Source organism: Miniopterus natalensis, chromosome 9, assembly GCF_054644295.1.
Source record: "Miniopterus natalensis isolate mMinNat1 chromosome 9, mMinNat1.hap1, whole genome shotgun sequence".
NCBI lineage: Eukaryota > Metazoa > Chordata > Mammalia > Chiroptera > Miniopteridae > Miniopterus > Miniopterus natalensis.
The window spans coordinates 31,200,949-31,207,273 of NC_142089.1; positions in this window are offsets into that span (position 1 = coordinate 31,200,949).

The following is a 6,325-nucleotide window of genomic DNA, read 5'->3' on the forward strand; positions in this document are numbered from 1 at the left end:
GGGTTCCATTTTTTTCACATCCTTGCCAACACTTGTTACTTTCTGTTTTGTTTTGGTTTTGATAGAAACCAGATGGGTACGAGGTGGTATCTCATTGTAGTTTTGGCTTGCATTTCCTTGAGGAGTGATGTTGAGCATCATTTCATGTGCTTATTGGCCGTTGTATATCTTCTTAGGAAAAATGTCTGTTTCAGTCCTTCGCCCATTTTTTAATTGAGTTGTTTTGGGGTTTGTGGTTGTTGTTGAGTTGTAGGAATTCTTTATATATTCTGGACATTAACCCCTTATCATATATATGATTTGCAAATATTCTCTCCTGTTCTGTGGGTAGCCTATTCACTGTATTGATTGTGTTCTTCGATACACAGTTTTTATTTTGTGTAGTTCAATTTATTTTTATCTCTTGTTGTTTGTGCTTGTATGTTGGTGTCATATCTTGAAAGGGCTTTTATGTGATCAGAGCAAAATAAATGCTATTCACAGTGTGCTGTAATTAATATTTTTCCCTGTACAACTTTGTGTTTTTCCTGGACTTGATATTTTTCTTATATTTTTTGCTTAGTTTTCTATGTATTTATCCCTTATTTCCAAACTCCCTCATTTGTGTAAATCTCCTCTTAATACAATTACTCATATTAAGTATACTACTTATTCACTTGTCCAGAAGTCCCAGCAGATTTCTGACTGCTCCATCCTGGCCAGGTCAATGGCAAGGTCAGCTGCCCAGCTCTCATTGTTGGCTCTCCCTTCACCATCTCCTGGAAGTGTCTTCTTCTTTGTTGAATCTCTTACTGCCTAGATCCCATGTCTTCCCTCTATACTCACTACCTTATTTGGGGGAACATCTACTTGTAGCTTTCTAAAAGTTGATATTTTAGGTAAATTTTTAGAGACCTTGCATTTCTAAAAGTGCCTCACATTTCATTGATAGTTTGACTAGTTACAGAATTCTAAGTTGGAAATAATTTTCCCCCCTGAATTTTGAAGGCTTGCTCCATTGTCTTCTAGTTTCTGTTGAAAAGTCCAATGCCATTTTGTTTCCTAATCTTTTCTAGAAACCTTGTTCTTTCTCTTTGGAAGCTTTCAGGCCCCTATGTCCTGAGTGTGTCTGAGAGTAAATCTCTTTCCATTCATTGTGCTGGGCATGCAGTGGGTCCTCTCATTCTGGAAACAAATCTTCAGTTTGGAGAAAATTTTCTAGAAATACCTTTATAATGATTTCCTCACCTCCATTTCCCCCTTGTTTTTCCTTTCTGGATATCCTTAATAATTTTAATACTGGCCCTCCTGGACAGTTCTTCTACATTTCCTTCCCCACCCCACCTCACACTTCTTCTTGTTCTCCATTCTAGAAAATTTCTTCAACCCTCTCCAGTTTTCCTTTTTCTCTTATCATATTTCCAAGAACTCAATGCTTGTTTGCTGACTATTCCTTTTTTTCTCTTGCTTTTTTTTCATGGATGCAATATTTTCTCATTTCTCTGAGGACATTAATAATGTTTTGTCATTGTTTCTGTTAAAGTGTTTATCACCATTCATAGTCTCTGCTTCCTCCAAGTTCATTTTTTTCTGATGGTTGAAAAGACTAGCCACAAATCGGGAGACTCTATTACAGCACAAATAATGAACAAAGCATTACTACCCACAATATATAAAGAACTCTTACAAATCAATAAGACAACTCAATTAAAATTAGCAAAAGATATGAACAAGCATTTCACAGCAGAGGAAATATTAATGGAAAATAAACCTAAAGAAAAGGTGCCGAACCTTATAGTAATCAGGAAAATGCAAATTAATACCACATGAGATGTTTTACAGAAAGGGAATCTGACAGTGACAAGTATTGGTGAGGATGTGAAGCAGCAAGAATCCTCCTGTGCTCCTAAAGCAGTGAAAATTGTTACAGCCACTTTGAAACTTGTGATTTCATTACTAAGTGGAAACCCTAGAGAAAGCCTTGCATAAAAGCACCAGGAGACCCATACAAGGATGTTCATAGTAGTGCCATTTATAATGGCAAAAACCTGGAAACCAAGCTAATGCCTTTAGCAGGAAAATGAATTAATAAATTATGCCCTCTCCATATACTGAAATCCTATACAGCAGTGGAAACGAATCAAATATAGCTGCAGCCAACTAAGAGAAGGAATCTTAAAAATATAATGCTGAGTGAGAAAAGCTTGCTGCAGGAGACTACATACAATATAATCCAACATTTATAAGGCTCAAAAACAAGCAAAATAATTAATATCGTTTAGTTTGTCCTACATATGTGATACAAGTTTGTTTTTTCTTATTGAGGAAATGATTCACACAAAATTTGAAATAGTGTGTAATATTCTAGGGGAGAGGGGGATGAGATAAAGAAGAAGCCCACAGTATTAGTCACACACTTATGATTAAATTGGGTTCAAAGGTGTCTGTTATTACGCTTCATATCCAGGGTGGCCATACATCTGGTGTTCCCAGGACAGTCCCTATTTATACCTATTGTCTGAACCTAATTATTTATTACAACCATTTCTTTCTCAGGAAAGTCCTGATTTGGATAATAAATGATATGACTTGTCTATTTAATTCTTATAAAAATGCAACATGCATCTCTTTTGTATGTATCTATTATTACATAATATATGTAATGTTTAATGCCAGGGCCAGGGCCAAGTCACGGTCAAATAGGATGTTTGTGGTTTGGCCCTAGCATTCTTCTGAACCCGTCTGGATATCTGTTCTTGGGGCCTCAGTTGAACACCTCTGGCCATTCTGACCTCCCTATGCACTAGTCCTCACACCCTACTCTACCCTAGGTCCCACCCTATCCTCTTCTCCACCTGTCACTCTGCGTGGGGCCATCCTCCAGTGGTCCCTGAAATCTTGCCTCTAATCCAAGCCTGTGCATGTTCACTGATGTCCCTTCTATGCCAGATTTTGTGTTGGGGACCCTGTCTGGGCCCTGCCTTTGAGGAACTGTCAAGGGTCAGCTGGAGATGGAGACTGTGACAACCCAGAAGAGCAGGACAGTGACAGAGCTTGGGCTGTGGCAATGCCGGGGAGAGAACATAGCCCAACCCAAGGACCAAGGGAAGGCTGCCTGGAGCTGGGTGGGAAAAGTGGGGAAGAGTGCTCCAGGTAGAGAGAAGAGCATGTAGAGTCATGGCGTGGGGAGGAGCCAGCTGGGCTCAGGGAGGGCTGCTCACATGTTCAAGCTAAGCAGAGCACAGAGCACAGGGCAGCACAGAGGCAGGAAGCAAGATCACGAAGGGCACCCCTTGGGGGCCTTGAATGCCAAGCCTAGGATCTTGGGCTGTATCCTGAGGGCAGTGAGGAGGCACTAAAGAATTAAAGCAAGGCAAAGAGAACTGTGAAGTCAGGAAGAGTCGTATCAACTGAGGTTAAGGAGGAAACTGGGGAGAGACTGTCCAAGAGACAGAAGGAGACAAGGCAACAGAGAATTTTACTATTCTGCTTAGGCTTGGAAGCCCACTCCCCTGCCAGCCTCCCCTCCCCCATCCTGCACCCACCACCCACACACCTACACATACGCACAAGATCTGAATAGCTCTGTGGTCTTATGTGCAGGCACCGGGATAGGACTTCCTGGGTTCAGACTCCAGCCTTTCCACACGTCCTACCTGCATAGCCTTGGACAAGTCACTCAACCCTTCTCGGCCTCCAGTTTCCCACCCTGAATAAAGAAGATATATATATTGATCTATAGGATATATATATTATATAATAATCTACCTCACTGAATCTGAATTAAATCATAAAGGGCCTGGAACACAGTAAACTCTCAGTGAGTATGAACTGTCATTGTTATTGGGGCAGACACCACCCCTTCTCCTCCAAGACAGAAGAGAAGGTCTGACTGCACTGACTATCCTTGTGGCCCAGGATCCAGCACAAGGCAGGATGTGTTCCCACCAGTACATACACCCTGAAGCAATGACTTTGGTGTGTTGCTGCTGGACCCTGTGCCACTAGAGCAGTGACAATAAATATTATTGCTTAGTAAATGAATGAATAAAATTTTATGACTTCCAGGGGCCCCCCTTGAAGTCTCTCTTGTGTTCTTGTCTGGAGCGGGTGTCATGGGTAGAATGTGCATCGTGATGTCAGTGTATCCCTGAAGCACAATCTCCTCACTTTACAGTTTGCAGTTCCTCGTTGATCCTCACAATACCCTATAGGTGAAGCATCACTGCCTCTTCTTTACAGTGAGGACACAGAGGCTCAGAAAAGTGGGAAGTCTGCCCAAGGCCACGCAGCCAGGATATATGACCAATAAGACTCCTGGCTTCCACTGCCCACAGCTGCCTGGATAGGGCATCTCAGGGCCGCAGGGCTGGGAGGCCCAAGAGAGGGCATTTCAGATGTGGGATTTTAGTCACAGAGTTCTTTTTTCAGTAAAAATCCATGTGAAACCTCACAATGTAACATCCATCAAAGGGGAGTATATTAGCTATGCTAGTCTGGGCCCTGCTGAGGTAACAAATAAACCCTGAAATCCCAACGGGCTGACACAATAAAAGTTTATTTCTCGCTCACACAGATACAAAATGGGTCAGTGGCTCTCCTGAGCATCTGTTTCTCAGTAGATGCTCAGGAAAGCCTCTCCTACGTGACTACTCAGGGACCCAAGTTCCTTCCATCTTACAGTGCCACTGAGTAATGTGACTTCAGTACATAGTCACTGTGGGAGGCAGAGGAAAGAGCCGAATGCCACACTAGGGACTTCAAAGCTGGGCCTGGGGACAGTGTACATCACTTCTGCCTACTCCTTCCAAAGAACACTGTAAACAGCTTTTGTCACTTCTGCAAGATAGGTGAGAATGCATTCCTGTGGGCTCCGGAAGAAGAAATAAGGCTGATGAGCCTGTTGTCACACTGAGTGCTTCTGATTGATGAAGGAGGGAGAGGAATCCTAGAGCCCCATAGCTGGCAGCATTCCACCCAAGCCCCCACTCCAAATGGGGAACATACATTTAAAATCTGCGCTCAAGTTCAGTGACCAGGGAGGCTGAGGCCCAACTATGGGCAAGATTTGTCCGGTCTCATTTAAAGAGTCCCAGGACAAGTGTCCTCAGGGTCCTGGGAGGGTTGAGGGGAACACAGGGCCCAGGCCGGGTTGGGCCTGGAGTAGTTTCACGCTTCTACTAAACCTGAGTTCTGTCTTCTCCTGGTTGTCTTGCTGAATTCTCAGCTAATCAGCCTGGCGTGGAGCTTTCTTAGTTTTAAGCTTTTCCTGTCATAATCTCTTAAACCCTTGGCGCCGGCTCCAGCTGTTGTCCGGCTGTGCCCAGGATAGCCTGAGACACTCAGCTCCTTTAGATCAGGACTTCAGGAGCCTGGGCTCCCACTGGGACAGGCAAGGGCTCACTGGGCCCAAGGGGGTCTGAAAGCACAAGTGGCAACAAGGAACCAGGAGCCAGGAATCAGCCCAAGAGTCCCCCTCCCACACAGGACCCTCCACCCAGGAGCCCAGTAGACACATCATTTATCTTCCCCTCCAGGCATGAGCTCCAGCCGGAGGTGGTGGCCTGGTTTCCCAGGGCCTGCTATGGGGGCCAGCCTGTCTCCAAGGAGATGAGGAGACGTCCTCCCAGCCTCAGGCCAGAGCCAGCTGACCCTGGGGACTGACTCTAGTGTGTGTGCTGTTGGGTGATGCAGCATGTTTATGCGTGGTTATACATTTGTATGTGTTCAGGAGAGTAGAAGGCTATGTCTGCAAGTATATTATTATGTGTGGATAGCTGTGTCTCTGTGTGCTGGGAGGTATGGTGTGTGTGTGTGTGTGTGTGTGTGTGTGTGTGTAAACTCACAGACATTACACTGTTGCTTGTTGAGTATACATGGGTATCTTGGTTAGTGGGTGCATACGTGTGTGCATGTGCCTTTGTGTAGTTTGGGCCTTCAGATGTCTAGATGTACTTAGGAGAAGAGGGCAGTGTATATATTTTGGTGGAGGGATCAAACCATTTTATTGAGGGTCTTCGGGGGAGGGTCAAAGGGCTGGGAGGACAATGAGAGCCAGGCCGGATCTCCCCAGCTTCACAGCTACGGAGAAAGGAGAGAGCAGTGGTATGTTTCTGTGTGGCCGCATGTTTCTGAGTGTGCTGCTGTATGTGTGGAGGGGATGGTGTGCTTGCGTAAAACTACAGGTGCACAAGCCAGGGTTGAGACAGGCTCATATCCAATGACAATAATGTGTGATGGGGGTGTGACAAGGGCCTCGGGGCAATGAAGGAAGGCAGGACAAACTCTACTTTCAAGGAAAAGAGAGCTTTTTCCCGAGGGGTGTGGGAGAGCCTTCAGGCAGAGG